This window comes from Mastigoproctus giganteus, chromosome 6, assembly GCF_048544385.1.
Source record: "Mastigoproctus giganteus isolate SK-2022 chromosome 6, ASM4854438v1, whole genome shotgun sequence".
In the NCBI taxonomy this organism is placed as follows: Eukaryota; Metazoa; Arthropoda; class Arachnida; order Uropygi; family Thelyphonidae; genus Mastigoproctus; species Mastigoproctus giganteus.
In genome coordinates this window covers 228,281,066-228,304,931 of record NC_143580.1, presented here as the reverse complement: position 1 = coordinate 228,304,931, position 23,866 = coordinate 228,281,066, and the positions used below count along the sequence as shown (strand labels likewise).

The window sequence follows — 23,866 nt, the reverse complement described above, 5'->3', positions numbered from 1 at the left end:
TTTCATCGTTATTCTATGGTATATCACTATATCAAATTTTGTCCTGCTTCATCGCAAGCTGCATGAGTTACACCACGTTTTCTACGTGTTCTGTTAATTTTGTCCACTATTATATTAGGGTCACTTAGAAAGTTACTTTCACCTACCCATGTGTCTTTTGTCTGTGTGTCTGTGTTCTCTGGTTAATTTGCCTTCTTTGCTGGACGAAAAACTAGAATTTCTCCGGGGGGAAAAACCCTGCCATCTACGCCTGAGACCTAATAACTGTGCCACTGAAGGAAACAAGTCCATAAAAGTTCCTCGCGTCGCCGTTGGGATTCGAAGCCGGCCTTTCCACCCTGTATGGGAATGACAGTTATGATACAACTGTGTTACCCACTCAAACAATATTTTTTCGCACAGTGTATAACCGTATAACGTCTGTTTAATTTTGCTAATACGATGGTTTCTAAGCATGCTTTGTACCAATAGAATACATCCACGCCCTGTGAGTGTATTCTATTGATACCTAGACGCTCAGTCTGGGTATTAAGAGAGGTAAAGTGTTCGAAGTCTAACGGCCCCAGTGGTTTCCCCCCATCTCCGCATTGTGTACTCTGTGTATCACAGAACTCTGTAAAAGCCAGAGGTTTAAAAAGTGTAATGTGTGTGTTAGCGTTGTGTACTGTCATGTTATGATGTTCTTCTAACCATTTAGGCGTTGGGTTCCTAGCGGGACCCCCCGTTGCCCACACTTAACCCCGAGGAGGCAGGTCAGGCACTAGAGGGATCGCTTAAGTTCTCTGGCAGGCCTTGCCACCTAATTTCGGAAGATAACCTCTGGCATGATGCCTTGAAGGGTATTGTAGGGTCGTGGTACCTGCGTGTACGATGAACTTTACAATAAAGATCTTATTTATTTTTTTATTTCAGAGGTAAGGCCTAAAAAAATATGTAGGGAAAAAAATAATATAATAAAAAAATATAAGGGACGGAAACCGTTTCTTTCTCCCCTGCCCAAGGGATGAGGTTTAAAAGTGAATCCTGGCGCAGGATTCACTTTTAAACGATGGGATTTAAAAGTGAATTGGCGACCTGTTCAGGTCGCCAATGTCAACAGTCACTGTCAGGTAATGGATCCATTATTCCAGACAAGAAGTACATGCAGAAGGCTGGTGTTTAGTGTTTTTTTGCTTCCTCCGGGTGTTTCTTGGGTCTTCCCTGCCTTATCAATGGCCATTGTCTGGTGAGATCATGTCCAGTTTAATTGCCTCTAATAGGACTAAGTCACAGTTAGGAGTTAATGGTCTAAGTTTCCATTTCTCAAGGACAACCATGGTGCAGCTCCAGTGTCTGTGCTGGTTCCCGATCGAAGTACGACACATCCGGCTTATAAGATCGCTCCTGGTCAACAAAGGTAGGTCGTCAGCGAACAGTTTGATTTCACTGCCATTGTTTCAAGTTAGTAATTGGTAGTAGTATATATCAATTATCAGTGGGTCCTGAGGGTATTGATCCATCCGATAGGTGTTTTTATTCTCAGGATGCAATTTTAAGTTCAGGGTTTTCAAGTTAGGTGGTTTCAATTCCCTGTGTCTCTCATTGGAAGCATCATTATTTTGTCAGTTCGTCCAATGGTTTGTCAGTTCGTCCAATGGTTTGTCAGTTCGTCCAATGGTTTGTCAGTTTCTGATCAGTTTAGAGTATAGCCATATAGTCAGTTCTACGGCGTTCATTTAAAAGATCCATGACAGTATTCGTGAGCTAACAGTTTGATTTCCCTGTCATTGTTTCAAGTCAGTAATTTGGTAGTAGTACATGTCGGTTCCCAGTGAGTCCCTAGGGTATGCTGTCCAGTAAGTGTTATTTTCAAGGTGCAGTTTCAAGTTCAGAGTTGTCAAGTCGGGTTTTGTTATTTTTCAGTTGTCTTTCATTAGAAGTATTTATTTTGTTGGTCAGTTTATGTCATTTATGTCAGGTCAGTTTGTCTACTTCCAATCAATTTAGTCATAAAGTCAATTCCATGGCATTCATCAGTAAATTTCATGCTAGTGGTCTCTGTAGATGGCATTGTTGATGCCATCTCTGTGGAATTAATATCCTGCGTCGGGCAAAAAGTTCCTGTGCATACTAAGTAAAAGCCTTGTACTCTTCTGGTGAGTCGAGGAGATGATGTGATTCCAGATTCCGCGGGAAGAAGTGATTGTTGTCATTAACTGGCAGCGAAGGTCCTCATAATGGGTACAGTCAAACGTAATATGGTGCCACGTCTCTGCCTCCCCGCATGTGCAGTGGGTCCTCGACGATCCCAAAATTGGTTAATTTTGCGTTGAATGATCCCTGGCCAGTCAGTAGGTAAGTTGTGAATAGTCTGGGATGGAACCAAGTTGGGGGCTTTGGATACCCCCTGTCAATACTGGGAAAATGTTTTTTGTGATTTCGCCTTCTGTTGATGCAGTTCATCGATCTTGCCATGCCTGCTTTAGATGCCTTTGGAGTCTAGTTTTCTCTGCCTTCGGATTCTCTGTTGGGTCTATGTTGAAATTCAAAAAAGTGAAATCCCTTGGCAATGCAATATGCCATACCACAGTGGATTATATCAAGGTCCAGAGGGAGGGCCCCAGCAAGGATCTGGAGGGCGTGTGTACTGGTTTTACAGGAGGCACGGGTGATGGTGATCGACCGTTGGATTGTGTCCAATGTTCTTCGGTTTGCTGCGGTTAGAGCTTTACGGAACCAAACAGGAGAAACGTAAGTTACTGCAGGTAGGAATGTAGTTTTATGATAGAGTGACAGGGTGCGCTTATTGAGTCCCCAATCCCGTATTTTGATTCTGGCAACGAGTGCGGAATAATTCTTAATCTTCGTTCTTATGTGCTTCAAGTGGTGTTGAAATCATAGATTTGGGACCAAGATGACGCCAAGATATTTTAGCTGGTTTACCAGTTTGATAGTTGTATTAACTTTTATCTGTGGTGGTCTCTGTAGGTTGAGGGTTCCCTTAAGTAAGATGGAGGACGCCTTGGTTGGTAAGATTTTTAAGAAGTGGGTTTGTGCCCAGTCTTGTAGGATCCTCAATGCCTGGTTTTGAGCTGGGCCCTGCTGTCTGCAGCGATTGTCAAAATTAAGTCATCAGCAAAAGCCTGGGAGCTGTCACCAAGCTCCATAGCTAGGAACTCATCTAAAATCACGATCCACAGGAGCGGCCCCAGAACATACCCCTGGGGGTAGTCCCTGCGAACCAGTCTGGTCAGCTATCAAGAGAGGTATAGTGTATAGTGTGTTCGTGTCTAACGGTACCAGGGGTTTCCCCCATCTCCGCGTTGCTTTCATTGTAGGTGTACCAGTTCACTGGGAAGGCCAGAGATTTAAAAGTGTATGGATATTGTATGAGTGTAGTGTTGTGTTTCGTTGTTCTTCTGGCCATTTAGCCGCTAGACCCCTGCTGGGGCCCAACGTTGTCCACACTATGCCTCGGGGAGGCAGACCAGGTACCCAGTAATTTTACGTGTTCACTCTGGCAGGTCCTGGCACCTAATTTCCTGAGATTTCAGTGGCAAGGACCTAAAAAAAAAAAAAATAATAAAATAAAATAAAATAAAAATAAATAAATAAAAAAATAAAATAAAATAAAAATAAAAATAAATAAATAAAAAAAATAAAATAAAATAAATAAATAAAATAAAATAAAAATAAAAAAATAAAAAAAATAAAATAAAATAAATAAATAAAATAAAATAATTTAATAGTATTGGGAAGTAGTCGCTGAAAGGTACACTGAAAGAGGTTTTCGTATGCATTTGGAATTTTGACAATTTTTTTTTTTTTTTTTTTTTTTTATAATTTTGACATCCGCTAGTGTTTAGGCAGAGTAGGGGGGAGACTGAAGACAGGTGGGGGAAAGCCAGAAATATGGAGCCAATAGGGAAGGTGACCCCAGGTCAGAGATTTAAATTTAGACTATGTGGGGTTACGCTGTGAAAGTGAACAGAGTAGGGAAGAGACTGAAGGCTAGGGGGGAGAAAATAGGAAGTAAGGGGTCGATAGAGAAGGTGACCCCTGTGGTCAGTGGGGCAGGCCCATGTCCCACTAGGAGGAAAAGGAGGGCGAGGAGGGGAAGAGACAGTGAAACCATCTCCTTCCCTCCTCAGGGAAGTGGAAAGAAAGTACCGTGCAAGAGAGCACAGGTATAGCCTGTTGCGCTGGCAGCAGAGCTGCAATGAGGTCAAGTCCATGGTAGGTCTTCTATTTGAGTTCTACTTCTTCTAAAGAGATGTCAACTTCTAGGATTGTATGTCATTCCTGGGACAAGTCCTGTCTTTGCAGTTCAGGTTGTTGAGGTTGTGTTTGCAGTCTATCATCAAGTTTTTCGGTTTTAATCTTCTTTCATTTAAAGAGGAGAAATGCTGGTTGGTGATTAGTTTTGTCTTTGCGTTGTCATGGTTGAGTGGCAATTCTTCTTTTTCTCAGTGAATGGCAATTTGTACCCTTCTTCTCGCGAAGAGGTCCTGGGCGAATCGTGACAATGCTTTATAATCCTCTTCGGTTTCAAGGAGGAGAAATTCTTGTCCTCTTGGAAGATATCTCACTTTTGCAATTAGAATACATCTTAGGTCTTCATATATGGGACAGTCAAACATAAGATGGTTCCAGTCTTCTATTTCTCCACAAGTGCAATGTGGGTTATCTGTGAGTCTGAAGCCAGCAAGCTTTGCATTGAAGGGGCCATGCCCTGTTATTAAGTACGTTGTATGAAGTCCTGGGAAGTACCATGATGGTGATTTCGGGTATACTCTGTTTGTGTGTGGAAAAAACTTGCGGGTGATCTCTCCTTTGGTGGTACCAGCCCATCTGTTTTGCCACTCCTGTAGCAGGTGGTTCTGTAAGCGTACTTTTTCTGCCTTCCTATTATTAGTGGGATCAGTTGTAAAATTCAGGAAGGTAACTGGGACTCCTTTGGAAAGGTAATAGAGCATTCCAGTTCTAACGATTTCTAGGTCTAATGGGAGCGTTCCTGCTATTACTTGTAAGGCTGGTGTACTCACTGTACTGCAGGCGCGGGTTATGGCACGGAGGATGGATCGCTGGGTAGAATCCAGCGTTCTTCTATTCACTACTAGTGTGGTCTTATCGTACCATATGGCCGAAACATATGAGATTGCTGGTATGAAAACTGTCTTATAATAGAGTGCCAGGGTTCTCTTGTTGAGGCCCCAGTCTCTACGTCAAGATATTAATGTTTCACGATGATGTAAAACTTTGCTCACCGATCAATAATCAAATCGATGCAAATAACCTTCAAGCCGCCATAAATTCTTTCGCTTATTGGGTTGCCTTAAATTATCTTGACGTTTACCGTAGGAAATGTTCACTTACGTTCTCAGGTTCAAGGAGAGTTAAGTTTTTAGAAACACAAAATTCGATCAATAGCATTCCGGTTCCCAGGGTTTTTGATGCTAAAGATCTGGGAGTTATGTTTACAAAAAGATGCTATTTTGATAAACATAGTTAAATTTCGAACCAAACAAAAAAACAAATTAACTTCATCAAACGTTAAACATACAAAGATCCTCGATTCTCTGTGCTTCTAGCCTTCGCGGTTAACACAGTTTTGATAGAACCCTTCACCAGGTGGAAAAATGCCGAGTTTGAAAATGCGTTGATTACATGAGGAATTTTTATGGCCATTTTTCATAACGTGGCTGACTTAATTGGTCTCAGGCGAAGGCAGCATGGTTTTTCCTCCCGAAAACTCAAATTTTTATCCAGCAAGCAGGAATTCAACCACAGAACACACAATTTACAGACATATTATGCGGCGCAATATGGCTTAAGGTGCTGATGCGCCTAAAACCCTGTAACAAACTGCTTCTGTTTAAAGCAACTCCCCTTCCCATATTGGAGTTTTCTACCCAGATATGGAACTCTCACGGCACAATTCACGGCACATAGAACTACTGCAAATGAAATTCATCCACTGTCTTTCTAGACATAATCCTATGTTCTATCATGGAATCTTCTATCCCAATTTATGCTCCTACTTCATGATGCAATCTTTGGAAGCAGGAATCTTTGTATCTTAAGTCTCTGTATCATACAAATTTGTATTTCCTCTGGACTTACATTGCTGCTGGAAAAAATTGCGTAATCTCATTTTTGGAAATAGATATATGAAACTATTAATTGCAGAAAAATTTAACTTTATGCCTTATGGGTAAATGTATAATGAAAGTACTTTTCTAAAAAATAACTGCATGTTACTTCTGGTTCATTTATTCAATAAAAATTCTATGAAAGCAGTGATTTATTTTTACTTTGCTCATACTTGGATGACATTGGACCATATAACCAAATACACAACAAAATGCAGACTAATATTTCATTGGTCTACTCCTTGCTTTGATGACTGCAGCACATCGTCGTGGCAATGATCGATTGGATAAGGTTCTGAATGTATTCCTGGAAATCTCATGGCACCAAGCACGGATTAATGTCTCTTGCAGCTCTCTAAGTTTTTTGGTGTCTTTTGTTACTGAAAAATTCATTTGCCAACAAATTTCAATTCGATTGAGTTCCGGACTGTTCTCAGACCATGTTATTGCGAAAATTGATTTATCCTTCAACCATTTTTGCACCTGTGGACAGTAAACACAGTGAAATAAATTACATTATTTAAGCAAGAGTGTCACGTTTCATAAATTTAAAAATATTTCTAGTTTTATGAAGGGTTTCTGCTTAGGGGTTTGGCTTTATGACATAGAGCTGAGTCGTCCCGAAAAATGCAATTGGCAACATCCCCATAGTGATCTCTATCTAATTACGGGAAGTAATTTTGTCTCAAGAATTTACTGTACCCTTCACAAAATCAAGACGACTAAATCTCTATGAGAAATACAGCCTCATATCATTTGAGATGCAAAATGTTTCACTGTGGAGACGATACAGTCAGAATGAAATTCTTCTTCTCTTCTTCGTCTAACAGTCTGCTGGCCATCTGAACCATGCAAGTTGAATTTTGATTCATCAGAGAAAATAACTCATTTCCACTGATTCTCAGACCAACGCGCACGGTTTTTTGCCCACTTTAGACGCTGGGCTTTCATTTTTTGTGCCAAAAGAGGCCTTTTTCTTGGGCAACATGCTACTAATGCTACTAGGTTTAGGCCTAAATGGTTGTCAGATGCACTAATGAGGCATATGGCAGAGAAGAAAAATGCATGGGATACATACAAATTAACACGTGACACGGACGCCTATGATAGATACAAGTTGATCTGTAACCAAGTTACAAAGGAGGTTAGGCAGGCGAAGGCAGATTACGAGAGATCCTTGGCAAGGGATGCGAAGAAAAACAGCAAAGAGTTCTTTACTTATGTAAACTCTAGAAGGAAGGGGATGAATCAGATTGGTCCACTTGAGATCGATGGGTCAACTGTTGATGACCCTGCTCGGGTAGCTAACAAACTAAATGAATATTTTGCATCGACATTCACACATGAGGAGTTATTCAGCGAGGGGAATGCCAGAGGTGTATTCAACTCTAGCAGTAAGCTAGAGAATCTTGTAATAACTGAGAGCAAAGTGGAGGAGAAATTGTTGAAGATAAACACAAGAAAGGCACCTGGGGTGGATGGGATCTATCCAGTTATATTAAAGGAGGCAGCAAAGGAAGTAAGCAAACCCTTAGCCATAATTATGAGAGCTTCCTTGGACTCAGGGGAGGTACCCATTGACTGGAGATGTGCAAATGTGACCCCAATTCACAAAGGGGGATCAAAGGCTGACACAAGTAACTATAGACCTGTGAGTTTAACTTCTGTTCCCGGAAAATTAATGGAGGCACTGGTGAAAGAAGCACTGCAGGATCATCTAGACAAGACTTCAGTTATAGCTAGGACAGTTAAGGGGAAGTCTTGCCTGACCAATTTGATTGGATACTATGATGCAGTCACAAAAGAACTGGATGCAGGGAATAACTTTGATATTATATACTTGGATCTTAGAAAGGCTTTTGATACTGTTGCACATGGAAGACTGCTGCACAAATTGGAGCAGTGTGGCATTGGAGGCAAGTTGCTGCTATGGATAAAGGGGTGGTTGAGGGGGAGAAGACAGAGAGTGGTAATCAATGGACACTGCTCATCGTGGACTAATGTTATTAGTGGAGTCCCTCAGGGTTCAGTATTGGGGCCTTTATTGTTTTCTGTATTTATAAATGATATTGATGATGGTATATCAGGCTTAATGTCCAAGTTTGCAGACGATACGAAGGTTGGCAGGGTTGTCAAGGACACTACTGACACTATGCTGCTGCAACAGGATTTGGAAAGGTTGAGCAGATGGGCTTCGAGGTGGCAAATGAAGTTTAACATTGACAAATGTAAAGTACTACATATGGGAAACAGCAACCCCAGAGCAACGTATCAACTCTGTGGTACTACACTGACAGTGGTAGAGAATGAAAGGGACCTGGGGGTGGTGGTGCAGGCAGATATGAAGTTCTCTGAGCAGTGCAGACGAGCTGCAAGAGTAGCTCATGGTGTATTGTCAATGATATATAGGAATTTTTCTAGCAGGGATAAGGAGGTGATTATTCCCTTGTATAAGGCAATGGTCAGGCCACACCTAGAGTACTGTATACAGGCCTGGAGGCCTCATTTCAGGAAGGATGTAGAGCTGCTGGAACGAGTACAGAGAAGGGCAACTAGATTGGTGAATGGGACAAAGGGGTTCTCTTACGAAGAAAGGCTTAAGTTTTGCAAATTACAGTGTCTGGAAACTAGGCACCAGCGGGGTGATCTGATAGAGGTGTACAAAGCCTTGAATGGTTTGAGCATGCTCAATGCTGATGGGATTCTTCCTCTAGCTCAGAAAAATCACCTGAGAGGGCATAAATTCAAATTGAGGAAAGACAGATGTAGGATAGATGTGCGGAAGTTTGCCTTTAGCCAGCGGGTGGTTGGTGGGTGGAACAGACTTCCATCCCTTGTCGTGGAAGTTGATAGCCTCAATAAGTTTAAGGCTCAGCTGGACAGGTATTTCGAACGAACAGAGGGGTGAAGTGGAAGTGGTTATTTTTATTTATTTATGTTACTTTTTTTTTTTTTTTTTGGCTGATGCTGCATAAGCTTGCTTTCTTGCATCAAATGCCTCTACTAATGCTAATGCTAATGCTAATGCTAATCCCAATGAGAAAAGCATGTACGTAGTGCAGTAGTATTGCTTTACTCCTCTATCCTTCCCCCATGCTGTTTTGAGATCTGTTGATGAGGATCTTCTGTTTCAGACACACAGGACCAGAAATCTGTCCAGCACTACAGAAGATATTAGTAGACTTCCACTTCCTTTCTATCTGTTTAGACTGCCAGTTTCTGATAATTTTCGTAACAAACGTGCCACTGTTGACTGATTACAGTGAATCCTTTAAGTTGATTCATTCATAGAATGTCCCTCTGAATTCAAGGCAGCAGCAACACTTTTCCTACATGGTGTTAATTTTGAAAACAGCCATTGCAATAGCACAGAGTTCTGGGCTCGTGGCATGTGCACTGTATTTATACTACCACTAGGGTGATTCAATCATGCATGGCATGTGACATCATCTAAGAGAGCTTGTTAGAGATGGATGTTTGGATGGATGGATGGATGCTTGTTAGAGATGCAATACGGTAATGTTATTACAAAAGGTATATGATATATTGCAAAATTTCAGAGAAATTCTGTGAATTTTGCAAGTGATGCAATTTTTTTGAGCACCTCCTATACCATCTTAAGCTACGAGACAGATGATTACCATTCGCATTAACAGATCGAGATTACAGATATCCAAGAAATCCTTCTTTAAAAAAAAAAAAAAACTATGGCACTTATAAGCAGCATGACTTAAATCTCTCTTTGGTCAGGAAAGAGAGGATACTGATAATAATCACTGTAATACTCGCGCGAACATGTACTGTACTGAATACTGCTCTATTGTACGCTTTAACTGGAAAACTTCTTGTAGTGTATATTAGATTTAATAACAATAAAGCCAGTGATGGACATCAAGTGCCTTCCGTGAAGACATCCTACTCACGTAGTGCGTACACTGAGTGTACAGAAATCATGGGATACCTAGCTAGTAACCCTAGTAATGGACAGGCCCACCTTTCCCTCAATAAGGGCAGTCATACCGGGAGGCATTGCGTCCACTAGTTCACAAAAGCGTTCCACAGGTATTTTCATTCATGCTTGCTGTGCCGCTGTCCGGGGCAGATAAAATCTTCTGAATGCTCTTAAAACCATGTTCTATTCACCACAGCTCTGTGGGGAGGCGCATTGTCCTGCTGGAATAGTCCACTGCCCTGTGGGTGCACGATGACCCTGAAGGGATGCAGATGGTCTGCAAAGATGGATACGTAACCTGGACCGTTCAGAGATGCGTCTAGACGTACCAGAGGTCCCAACGTGTGCCAGTTGAACGCGCCCCAGACTATTACGTACCGTCCACCTGCCTGAACAGTTCCTTATTGACGTGACGAGTGCCTAGCTTCGTGCGGTTTCTGCCAGATACACTCCCTCCAGTCCGCTCGAAATAACTGCAAACGAGACTCATTGGGCGAAGAGACCCGTCTCCAATCATCCAGGGGTCCAGTGCTGATGTTCTTTCGCCCAATTGAGGCATAGAGTCCTGTGTCGTGGTGTTCGCAATTGGACTCTGGTGGGTCCCAAAACCTATTGTGGCTAATGATCTTGGTGGAGACGTTTCTGTCACCTCCCTCGTTGATTTGTGCCGCTGTCGCTCTCCGGTTGGCTGAAATAGTGCGAGACAGACGTCGACGGCCACGTTCATCCACCACCTTTCTCTGCCCACAGCGCCACACTCTACGATGAGATGTTATTCCGGAAATAGCGTATTCCTGATACACTCATGATGCTGTCGAACGGGGACAGTGCAATTTCTGTACCACCTCCGCGATCGAGTGACCTATGCGTCGGGCAACCGCTATCATCCCTCTCTCAAAGTCGGTTCACTCACGACGTTTATCCATAATGATATCTAATTACCGTCTATGAGAATGTAGTGATGCAGTGTACCTATATACCTACCAAGCGGGTGGTTCATCCACTTGCAACAGGGGTGACACCGTCGCATTGCCCAGTAACCAGGTATCCCATGAAATCTGTCCTTTCAGTGTAGTATTCTTCGTGTGGTGGGGGCACTGATGCCTTGTGATGTTTCCACAGTGAATGCAGAAGCTAAGCCATCCATCCAGCACTTCGCTAATGTCTCCCTACGTTTTGGGCTGTAGTTACGACAATTCAGAGATGTTATCCGGGCATTTTTTCATTAGTTAAAGATTCGAATGACACTAGCCTTTCAACCCCTGAAAAGTGTAACTATCCTCTTTGCTGTGTCACCTACTAGGGCACACCGACATACCACTTTGGAAGGCTGTGCAATCCTGTCTCTTCATTGTCCTAATTAAGTGATCAGGAAATTTCACCTAACGTAAAATTCTGAGGTCCAACATCCATGTGTGAGATCGGCTAACTCAGTACGAATTGAATAATCCCCCCCCCTCATTTTTCTCTCAAAGCTATTTTTATTTTTATTTTTTTAATAAAATTTGAAGGCGTTGAAATGTTCTTTACAAAATTCTAAGATCGGTGTAAAATCGGTTTTAGAGTTCAGGGGAATTAGCTGGTTCTTTGATATTAAACCTTTCGTGGACTGCCTACAGAGATCAATGCCTAATAATAGAATTAAAGTCAATTTTTCTGAAGCTTATTGCGAAACAGCTGCAGAATATCACTTTATCAAAGTAGGTCATGTTAGGCTATAAATAGCCGAAGATAAAGTTATCAAAATTGCCTCAGTCTGAAACAATGAGCCTCCATTAGCCATACCTTTTGCAAATTTAAGGCAATTCCGATAAATTAATAGCCCATCTGAAGGTAGTTTATGCAATCGCTTTACGTATTTCAGACAATATTTCTTTTCTTTTTTTATGACTTAATGCCCATACTGACATGGAGTATAACATTTTTCGCATTTAATCCGCGTTACTAGGCAGTCCTTTGAATAGCATGAAATATTAAAATATGCAAAATATTGAAATGTTTTGGAAAATAAGTATAGAACTCAAACACATTTTTTTATTAGTAAAAAAATCGGGGATATGGTGCTTATAACTTCTTTTTATGTTCTGAAATTTAAGTACAAAGATATTCAAGAAATTCTACAACTACCTTGCAAAGATTTTTAAATCAAATTATTTTGCATTTATTGATATTTGCGAGAAAGATGGCGCTGTAGTATTTTTAGCCAAGAGATATCTTTTAATTCTAGAACTAAACTACCTTGCAAAGATTTTTAAATCAAATTGTTTTGTATTTATTCATATTTGCGAGAAAGCATATCTTTTAATTCTAGAACTACCTTGCAAAGATTTTTAAATCAAATTATTTTGCATTTATTGATATTTGCGAGAAAGATGGCGCTGCAGCTTAGTTTTAGCCAAAGGATAACTTTGACCGAAAATTAGCATAATAAACAACTAAAAATTGCTTTCATATTTCACTTTTGAAAGTAAGCGAATATTTTCAAAACAATGCATATTTATTTGATGATATCAACTCGAAAAAAATACCAATTACAATGAGATATTTAAATTTATAAAATTAATCAAGAATACAGTTATTTACAATGTTCTTTAGCCTTATTTTAGTAAAATTATAGAAGATATTTGATATGTGTGTTTACTCAAATAGATGGCAATTTTATGTATAAACCGCATCAACAAATAAAAGGAAAGTCGAAGACAAAGAAACGAAATGTTAAACAAAAAACAAGTTAACAAAATGGCAATATTGGTAGAGAAATGCTTTGCATGTTTCTAACAGATCGCTGTTTCTATACAGGGTTATATAGAAATGATTGATGACCCCAGTCGCTGGAACAGACAAAATCCCATTTTCCAGAAGGATTTTGAAAGCTATAACCGGTAGTGGTTGAAGCTTTAGCTCTTTTCTCAATTTATTGAATGCCTCTGTTTTAAATAATAATCTCTGACTGTAGTAGCTATACCATTTCATCTATTTAATGTTAATGGTATTGTCGATTTGTATTTCATTTTCATAAGGTAAGCCGATATGTTCGATATCAGTTTTACCTCGTGAAAATATTATGTTGCACAGTGCTGCCATCTGATATCTATATTTAAAATTACATCTCTTAAACATTTTGCAAATGGTATGACAGATGTTCCCAAACTTTTATACCTTGAGCCCCTTCAAATTTTCCATAAATTTCACGATCACGTGCTCACAAAGTTTCAGAACAAAGGTAAATAAACAGAACTGACATAAAATTTAGCTACAAATATACATACTTTTATAAATCAATATATTTAATCTCAAAGAAATAAAATACGAATAATAGAATTAAATAAAAAACGCTTGGTATTTGGATTAATAGGATGGTTTATCTACATTTCGTTAAAAAATGCTTCATGAAAACAAGTATTTCCCCAAAAATACCAACTGTGTTCCCAGATGGGGCGAGCTCCACACTTTCAGAATTTTAGATTTAAGAAACACTGTGATATACAATAGAATGAATTGTATCATGAGTTTACTGTTAATTTTACTCATTATGTCTGATGATAACAGAACGTTGGAGTGCAAATTAACTTTCCAATGTAGACAAATACCAAGTAATACAGTGATCATCTTAGAAGTCCTCGAGCATTGGTTATAATCACCCTCTTTCCCACATCGAACCCACGAGGGTTCGATGTGGGGAAAAGACCAAAGTTCGAATCCCATCAATCACGCGAGGGTTGCACGGTTTTTTGTCCAGTAAACAGTAAATCGATCACAGAACACACGCAGCTTACAGACATGTTATATTCAGCGCAATATGGTCTAAGTTGTTGATGCGCCTAAACTCTACAACAACCAACTAACGAACCTGACATTGGGTGTAAAAGGTCCGGGTTCGAATTCCGTAAATGATGCCAGGAATTTTCACACGCAATTTATACATTTATACGTATAGTGCAGATGGGTAGATGAAGTTGTTCTCTGGTAACCTAAACATTACGGGTTTTCTCTTCTTATATAGGAATATTTTTGCCATCTTGTTGTTCCCAAACTCTGTTGGTTTTATGGAAATGGGCTTTCCATGTACCAGCACGATAATGGTCCATCTCTAAGAGTGTATAAACCTGATTTAAGAAAAAAAAAAAAAATAGTCTAACAACTAGCAACCTGAATCTGGACTGGATCTTTAGAATGGAGGGAAAAGCTGAATCAGGGAGCAGTCAATACGTTTCTCTCCTACAGTTGAACTGACGATACATATCTTATTGACAGCTGTAACTAACGAATTAGTCGAATGTGTTCCACAACAGATCGATGGTGTCATTGGGGCCAGGTGGGCCTACACTTTATTAGCTTTTGTCTTTAAACTCATGCTTTTTCCAAACATGATGGTATCTTATATTTCTGTGAGGTAGTGCAGGTTTTTTATATCAGCGATCGAATTGGAAACTGTAAACAAACGGACCACTGATGTTCGGCGACAAAAGATTGCAGTGGGGAAGCTACAAAATCGTAACGTTTTGGCTTACTATTCTATACTACTGAAATAAGTTTTATAATGCACAGATGTGGCAAACCACCGGTGGCATCTTCCACAAAACACTATAACAAGTTTTATAAGTAATCAAACAATATCTCCTTCGTATTGTACTAGCCTTGTACATCCTGTCACCAACTTTACTTGCGTGTTAAAGTACAATGGCCTGTAACTATGGTTTATCTTTGTTGTGCAATGTCTAAATTATATTAGTAAGTTATAAAAGGAAACCAGTTAAAATGAAAGTCACCGAGGACTTCAATATTGTCAAAGTTCGATTGCAGAAAGTCAAGGTTTAAGGAAAGTAAAAGTCAAGCAGCAGCTTTGACCTTTACTTTCTTTCCTCAAACCTTTATTTTATTATTATTATTTTTTTAATAACGGGTTCGCTAACGTTTACCACATCCTACTTATCAGACTCTTGCTGTTCCACATAAAGAAATTTTCATTTTTTATATTGTACAGAACTGGTTTCAAAGTATCGTAGACCATAGGGCTTTCATGGAAAGTCGCTAACATGTAATAATAATAGCTATCAGGCGACCAAATCAAAATTTCTATTGGTGAAGCTGAGCCACAGGTTCAAAGGATTACAAGGTGATCTTTTGGTTTTGCTGCACATGCGCACTTCTCGTTGCACATCAATAACTGCTACACAAATGGCTGTGTAACGTTTTTTATCAGTTTATACTAATAAAGTAAATATGCGCAGAAAAATATAAATGGAGTAACTGTCTTTTCTTCACTACTCACTATTTTATTGAACTTCACCTTTGCTACACGTCTACTAGCTCAGTATCACTTGTTTTTTAGAAGCATATCGTTGGATAATTGCGATCTACAGCGGCTTCCATATAATATCTGTCAAAACCTTGGAAAAAACGGCACGAATTTATTTGGAAACTATCCAAAATCTATCAACAGGCTCGCTGGCTCAATCAAACTATTCGCTATGTTTATTTTCTGTATATGTTCCGTTTGGTCCCATCATTGTTTGTTTTTTGTAGGATTTTAGGTGCATCAACGACTTTGGCCATATTGCACCGTATATAATATGTCTGTAAATTGCATGTGTTCTGTGATCGATCTATTTGTTGGAGGAGAAACCCAAGTTTCCGGAAGAAAAAACTATGCTACCCTCGCCTGAGATCAATTAATCAAGACACGCAGTGAAAACAGCTCATAAAAATTCTTTACCACCACTGGGAGGACGGTGATTTTATCAATTGTGCCACCGCCACTGCCAGAGACGCAGACTGCTCTCTGTACACGTTCCTTATCTATTCTACTACATATAATCAATGAGCAGTACACAAAGTTAACTAGATGCAGAGGACTGTTAGCTGGTGTTTTGTTGTCATGGTGGTTACATTAAGGTTCAAAATGGTAAATAATGATATTCTTATCTTGCTGTCTTCTGTGCAATCTCCTAAGCTGCCGAAAATGCTGGATTGCTCTAGATACTGGAGGTGGGGAATCCAATGGTAAGCTCTCAATCGAAAATAGGAAGGAAGACTCTTTGGACAATGTGAAAAGTTCCCTATCGGAAGTGTAAAGTAGTCTAAAAGATTTGATTGATCAAACCTAACATTTTGAATGTCCCTAGTGGCAGTGGTATTAAATTTTTGGATTAAATATCCAAAGAGACTGGAACGCTTCTTAAAGGCAGCTTCAATCGGAGCTAATAGTTTAGTCATTTTAGGAGAATGGAGGACGACGATCAAACACCTGTATTACTCAGGGGAATTTTACTTTGAGTAGGATTCCCCTGAGTGATATAGGTGTTTTTAGCCTCACACGCCAAGCAGATCAGCCCGTGAACGTAAAAATAAATTAATTAAATGCTGTTCTTAGGGGTTTTCACGTTAAATGGAAGTAACTTACTTAAAGACCATAGAATACACTTGTTGTATTAGGATTTTAGGAGCATCAGCGACTAAGCCCATATTGCTCCGTGTCTATTGTCTGTAAATAGCATGTATTCTGTGGTCAACTTTTTGTTTGCTGGACGAAAAACCCAAGGTTCGGGGAGAAAAAACCATGCTACCGTCGCCTGAGACTGACTAAGTCAGCCACGTTATGAAAAAGACCCATAAAAATTCGTCGCGTCATTGACGAGACTCGAACTCAGGCCTTCCTCCCCCCCCCCAGTGTAGGGAGGACGGCGATTCTACCAACTGTGTTACCCGCGTGGACAGAATACTCTTAAAGACGATAGAACTGGGACACTATGTAAAAGTAATTGACCGAGCAAAAAAACTCTTCAAAACAGCGAATTTTTGGGCCTTGTTACAGTCTCACCTTCGCCTAAATCTTAAAGTTTTCATTATTATGCTTTACTTCTAAGAGAATGTTTTCCTTTCTCACTCGTCTTCTTCTCACCTGGCACTTGAATGTAGATCAGTTGTCAAAGTTGAAGTTGCTTGTTGTCTGAATCAAATAAACTGAGACTATGAGGTGTCAGTATATTGTCTGTAAATTTCATAGATTCTTTGGTCTCTTGATGGGATTCGAACCCAAGCATTTTCCAAACAATGTGGAAGATAGCAATCGCAACCACTGTGCTCCCTTCGAGGGTCGATGGGTAGTGATTTATTTTTGCAAGTAGGGCCTATTTCTGTAGTTATGCCATTGATTATAACTCGATTGTTAACCTTCGTGTTAATTGCAATGTCATATCCGCAGTATGCCATTTCAGGTTGTTCAACTGTCCCCATTCGTCATTGGCCTTTTTGTTTATTCTTTTCTTTGGGATCCACCTTGTTAACACTTTTCTGCATACTGAAACTTCGTGTAAACATTTGGATAAGTTGATCTATATAAAATGTCCATATCTGCGATATAATTTTGATTATCTCATCAAAAGCTTTAATATTCGCTTCACTAACAGACGTTTGAAGAAGGCCACAGCGTTTCTTCATCAGCGAGTGATTTGAACTTCTCACATACACTTGACACTACCATGGTGTTTAGGAGTAAACATCTACTAAACGGCAATGACTTTCACTAGAACCTGATGAGTGACAACAAGGGGCAGTATTTGGTTCGTTCTGCAGGCGCCTTTTCTATGCATTTATAAAACAAAAATAAAATTCTGGTTGCTTAATGATTTCTCCTTGCGTATATGACCTTTCGGTGTTTATCGATTCTCTACTGTTTATATTACCAATCAAGGTTACTTTTTTGTTTGTTTATGAAAAAATTCTTAAAATTCTAATCAGAGAGATTAACCGTCGCATTTTTGGTCGTGAATATTTCTTAGAAATTGACCTTCATGCATCCAGCTTCAAAAACAATAAAGTTATTAACTCTTCTTGCTGCTGAGCGGCTATATATTACTTGTCATTTATAAACTTAATAGGGAACTTTTCTTGTTTTGATCATTAAATGATTTGAGATCAAGGGGTGATAATTTGCCATTCCCACCTGAAGGTTTTTTAATATTTATTGGTAATAATAAAAATTACCTCAGGATAGGGGAATTTTTTATTAGCTTTACTTTAAGGGGATTTTCTTAAAAGTAGGCAAAACGCGTTTATCGTGTCATCATATGCTGCAATCCTTCATGGCCATATTGCTCAAAAACAGTTGCCATACTCTTGTTATTATGAGAGGGACAGTTATAACAAGATGGGAGTATAGAAAGGAAAAATCACACAATCAGAAAAGATAAATCAATGGTCAAAAATCATTTCCCATTAATTAAACTTTCTGCATAAACTTATATATAAACTCTCCCTTCCAACTAGTTTATGTATAATGTTATGGATACATTATTTTTAATAATATAAGGTTAATTATTAGGCGTGCAATTAAACATAGACATTAATTATTAAAAATACAATTAAACATAGACATTAATTATTAAAAATACAATTAAACATAGACATTAATTAATTATTAAAAATACAAATAAATTATCGATTAAAATTTACAAATAAATTTATTTCTTTTATAAACACCGTCACCTAGCAACAGGTGTACTGTAGTTACTTTAACAAGGCAGACGATAGGAGAATTGGAAAGAAAATTTTCTAGTCATAAATAATAAAGTATATACTACATATTATTATAAATACTATACATAACATATAAATATTATTTTGTTTATTATGCTATTTAATTATAAATTATAAAGCTATAGAGAATTTTTTTTTTGATGATGCAAATATTTTTATATATTTTTTTGACACAACCAGATGGCGTTATTTGTGTCACATTACACTAAAGAAATTATACGTATAATCTGCTTGTGTTACCCAATCAAAATTGAATGGAATATGAATCTGTTGTTAAATATCGCGATAAACAGAGAAAGAGAGAGAGAGAGAGAGAAGGAAAGAAAGAAAGAAAGAAAGAAGTTTTCATTGTGTGAGTGACATCGCTTGCATTACATCTCCAAATTGCACAACCGGAAATCAAACCGACAACGTAAGTATGGAGTGACGTGAATCTACGTGTGGCACACGGAAACAGGAAAATGATAAGTGTAAAGTTAGTATTAAATTTAAATAATAACTGTTTACTACTAAATAATAACTGACAAGATTCGTATCTTTCGTAGGAAAACTTATAAATTAATTTCTAATGTAACTGCGCCAATTTTTCAAATTAATTTCAAAAATTGGCGCAGTTCCATTGCTTTTGTTAATGTAAATGGACATTTGCCAATTGTAATCGTTCATGTTCTGTTTAGTGAGTTGCCCTAAATTTATTTTTTTAAAGTTCCTTTCCGATTTGGAGGTTTATAGTTAAATCTTCCAGATCATTCCCCTTCATCGTAATATCCTTCGATACTTTTATTTAATAAAACAGTACTCTAATCAAAAATCATTTTTAAATTTAGTATTAGTATCACTAATGGCCGTATGGTGCAAGGAAGCCTTAGGCTTCTGCTGCACCAGCAAAAAAAAAAAAAAAAAAAAGAAAAAAAAAAAGAGTAAAATAATAAGAAGAAATAAATACTTGATAAATAATAAAAGAAAAGGAGAAAGATTTTTTATGCATTTTCTATGCAAATTCCCTCCTCAAATCATTTATAACCGTGAAAATTTCGTCCTCGTTCATTTTACTTTTGCCTCTCAGAGCCTTAAACACCTCAATCAAGTCCCCTAAGGTGCCTAGTTTCCTAGCTCTGCAACCCACATATTCGAAGTCTTTCCTCCTATGGACGCCTCTTTGCCGAGCTCACTAGGCGAATTACCCGTCTTTGGACCCGTCAAGAAGCTCCATGTCTTTTTTTTTTTTTTTTTTTAGGTGCAGTCTCCACACTTTAACACAGTATTCCAAGTGTGGTCTAACAATAGCCTTATATAATGGGATTATGACGTCCTTATCTCTACTAGCACATGTTCGATAAATCATCGATAGGACACCATGGACCTTCCGTGCAACCTGTCTACAATGCTTGGAAAACTTCATGTCTGACTTTTAACTTTCAAGTCCCTTTCTTCCACTACTGATTTTAGTTCAACTCCACCAAGTGTATAAGTTATTTTGTGGTTACTGTTCCCCAGGTGTAAGACTTTGCACTTTCTTCTGTCTCTCAGGGTAACTTGGGAATTTTTTTTTTTTTTTTGCTGCTGCAGCATAAGCCTCAGGCTTCCTTGTGCTATATGGCTAATAATAATAAAAATAATGACGACATTTCAACGGCACTGAAGATCCCTAGGTCAAACATTGGAGATGTGATTTGCAAATGGAAGCGAACTGGTGCTGACACTGTTTCGAAACGACCTAGAAGACCTCCGAAGCTGATGGAACGTGACAAGAGAGTACTGCAAAGAACCGTCTGCTTATAACGAGGTTAGCGTTTGCCGCCGTACACCTTAGTGAGACGATTGGGACACATCAGTACTAGTGCAGGCGTCCACAAGCCACTATCACCCTGATTAATGCAAGTTTCCACATAACTTGGAATTAGGACCGCCGTTCTTGGACAGTAGACCAATGGAAAACTGTGCTTTGGAGTGATCAGTTACGATTCATGGTCTGCCAATTTGGTGGTTGTTGTTGGGTGTAACGGATTCCAGAAGTAAGCTACCTACTGGACTGTATCGTCCCTATAATAAAGTTTGGAGGAAGCAGCGCGTGATGATCTGAGGCTGTTTTTTCATGGTTTGGCTTGGGCCTTTGGTTGTTTTTGGACAAAATTTTGTATGCTGATGTCTATCGATGTCCTGGACAATAATGCGTTGTCTACGTTGCGACAGCACGTTGGGCCTGTTGGGCCTAAAATTAGTATTAGCAATGGCCACAATGTACAAGGAAGCCTATGGCTTATGCTGCACCAGCCAAAAAAAAAATAATAATAAATAATAATAAAATAAATAAAAACACAGGACAACGCTCTATGTCGTACTGCTCGTGTCGTAACAGACTTGTTTCGGGACATAAGCGTCAAAAAGGTGGACTGGACAGCCCAGAGCCCTGACCTCGATCGTACCGAGAACCATCTTTGGGTCAATTGGATCGTCGAGTAGGTGTGAGAAAATATCTCTAAAAAAAAACAGCTGAACTTGGCCGCCATTCGCTTTAAAGGTCGAATGGCGGAAAATATTGGACGACATTTACAAAAAACTGGTGGACAGTGTTTCATGGAAACTAGACTGTCATAAAGGCTAAAGATTTCAGTACACAGACAACCCTGGACTTGAAACTGTTAGACACTGACATGGACCTTTTAAATGCACGTCATGGAACTGACTATATGGCTATACTCTAAACTGATCAGAAATTGACAAACCATTTGGACGAACTGACAAAATAATGATGCTTCCAATGAGACACATAGGGAATTGGAACCACCTAACTTGAAAACCCTGAACTTAAAATTGGATCCTGAGAATAACAACACCTACCGGATGGATCAATACCCTAAGAACCCACTGAGTATTCATGTATACTACTACCAATTACTGACTTGAAACAATGAAAGTGAAATCAAACTTTTCGCTGACGGCCTACCTTTGTTGACCAGGAGCGAACTTACAAGACTGGATGGGTCGTACTTCGATCGGGAGCCAGCACAGTCACTGGAGTGCACTATGGTTGTCTTTGAGAAATAGAAACTTAGACCACCAACACCTATCTGTAACTTAGTCCTATTAGAAGCAATTGATGAGGCAAGGAAGGCCCAAGAAACACCCGGAGGAGGTAAAATAGCACGAAATGCCAGCCTCCCGGATGTACCTCTTGTCTGGAATAATGGATCCAGTACCTGACAGTGACTGTTGATATTGGCCACCTGAACAGGACGCTCTTGCCCAGTTCGCTTTTAATCCCCATCCCTTGGACGGGGGGAGGGATGGTTTCCGCCCCCCTCAATGCTCCCCTCTTTTCTCCTGGTGGGGCTTGTCCCCACTGACCAGGTAGGGGTTGTCTTGCCTGTCATCCCCATGTTTCTACCCCTGTTCTGACTTGTCTCGCATTTTTTTATTTTTTTTATTATATTTTTTATTATTAATATTTTTTATTTTATTATTATTATTATTTCTTTTTATTATTATTATTTTTTTTTTTTAGGCCCTGGCCTCTGAAATCTTCGGAAATTGGTGGCAGGGCCTGCCAGAGTACTTAAGCGATCCCTCTACTACCTTACCTGCCTCCTCGGGGATAAGTATGGGCAATGGGGGTCCCACTAGGGGCCCAAGTGGGGGCAGATATGCAGATGTACAGATATTAATAGTAGGCAGGGTATACGCTGGTCTTTTCCGAACTCAGGTCTTCTAACCAATGTCTGGAAGACGATAATTCTACCAACTATACTACCCACGAGGGCTATCGCGTCTGTAAATTGCGTGTAATTGATGATAGGTATCTCTTTTGAGGGATGAAACACTGGAGTTTTCTGAAGAAAAAGAACAGTGCAGCCCTCGGCCGACTAACTGAGCCATCGTATGAATTTCTGCTGTGCTGTCCTTACCTTTCTATCCTTTTGGGAGAGGTCAGACCTTTTCCATACGATGCGAGAGAGAGAGAGAGAGAGAGAGAGAGAGAGAGAGAGAGAGAGAGAGAGAGAGAGAGAGAGAGAGAGAGAGAGAGAGAGAGAGAGAGAGAAGCACAGCTATTCACAAGGTAAAATGGGATGTAGTAAAAATAAACTTTGAGAACCACTAAGAACTGGTTCGGAAGAATAACACAGCGCGGTATAGTATGCGTTTTTTTTTCCAGTCACGTGAGTGGCTGCCATCCATGAAAAGCACCCATTAAAAATTTTACGAAACATTGACTGAACACAGGAAAACACTTTTCTTGTTTTATACCCCCTACGAGGAAGGGCAGAGAGATGGCCCAATCCAGTGAGACAGATTTCTCCAGGGTCCGTTCTGGCTTTCGACGTCCCTGATTGTGGTATGTACCCTATTTAAAAAAAAAACAAGAAAAGAAAAGAAAAAGGGATTGTTGATATTCGTGAGGGGTACTCATTAAAAAACTAACTTTATGTATATGTTTCGGAAAGTAATTTTAAAAAATGTTTTTGTTTATACTCATGGACAGCTATTATTATTATTATTCGCGGCTTACGCGTTCAAACGATAAAACAATGTATATTCGTAACTATATATGCTATTCCAGACTAAAGGCATCTGCCCCACACATATTGTGCAAATTGATGGACACGATATCTATTAAACAACCAACTATTTTCTTTCTTTCTTTCTTTTTTTTTTTTTTTTTTTTGTACTAGAATGCAGTAACCAGCAGAGCGCATATCCCTGCTCCATTGTTCACTCGCATGGCCTCCCAGCACTATAAATAATATTTTGAAAAATGGATTTACTCTTAAATTTTACGATTATATTGCATACAATTTCGTAATTCGATATCAGAACTAACATTGGGCGCCTCGGTAGCCAGGTGAGAAGGAGCAGCAGTGCATAGCACACGCTTCTTGATTAGCACGGGGTTCGAGCCTGTCACCACCAAATACGGAGGATGCGGAAAGGTCAAGGAATGATCACCGCATATCCCGGAGCAATATGGCCTTAGTTGCTAATGCTCCTAAAAACCAGATAACAAACAAACAACTAACATCGACGACAATTGTTTTTTTTTTTTTGAATGCCAGTGAAGACATTCTGGTTTCTTTATTTGCTGTGTGTGGTGCAAGAATATTTGCTGATGCTATCGAGGCAGAGTTAGGTGGGTCGGAAAACTGCTAGCTTGGGGGAATACACGGACTAATAGATTAACAGTACCCGCTGGCAGAAGTAAAAGTGATTCTTGCACTACTTCTATTAGAATGAGCAGCAGTATGGAAAG

The 23,866-nt window shown here is 39.3% G+C and overlaps 1 protein-coding gene across 1 annotated transcript in view; it reads right to left on the bottom strand.

Moving 5' to 3' along the window:
- The window catches only part of LOC150085063 (uncharacterized), a 62,666-nt gene extending 47,265 nt beyond the window's left edge, over positions 1 to 15,401 (bottom strand). Inside the window, exon 1 of the mRNA XM_090376761.1 lies at positions 15,356 to 15,401. The gene's annotated coding sequence lies outside the window, so the exon portion shown is untranslated. The remainder of the gene's footprint in view (positions 1 to 15,355) is intronic.
- Between the last annotated feature and the right edge of the window lie 8,465 nt (positions 15,402 to 23,866).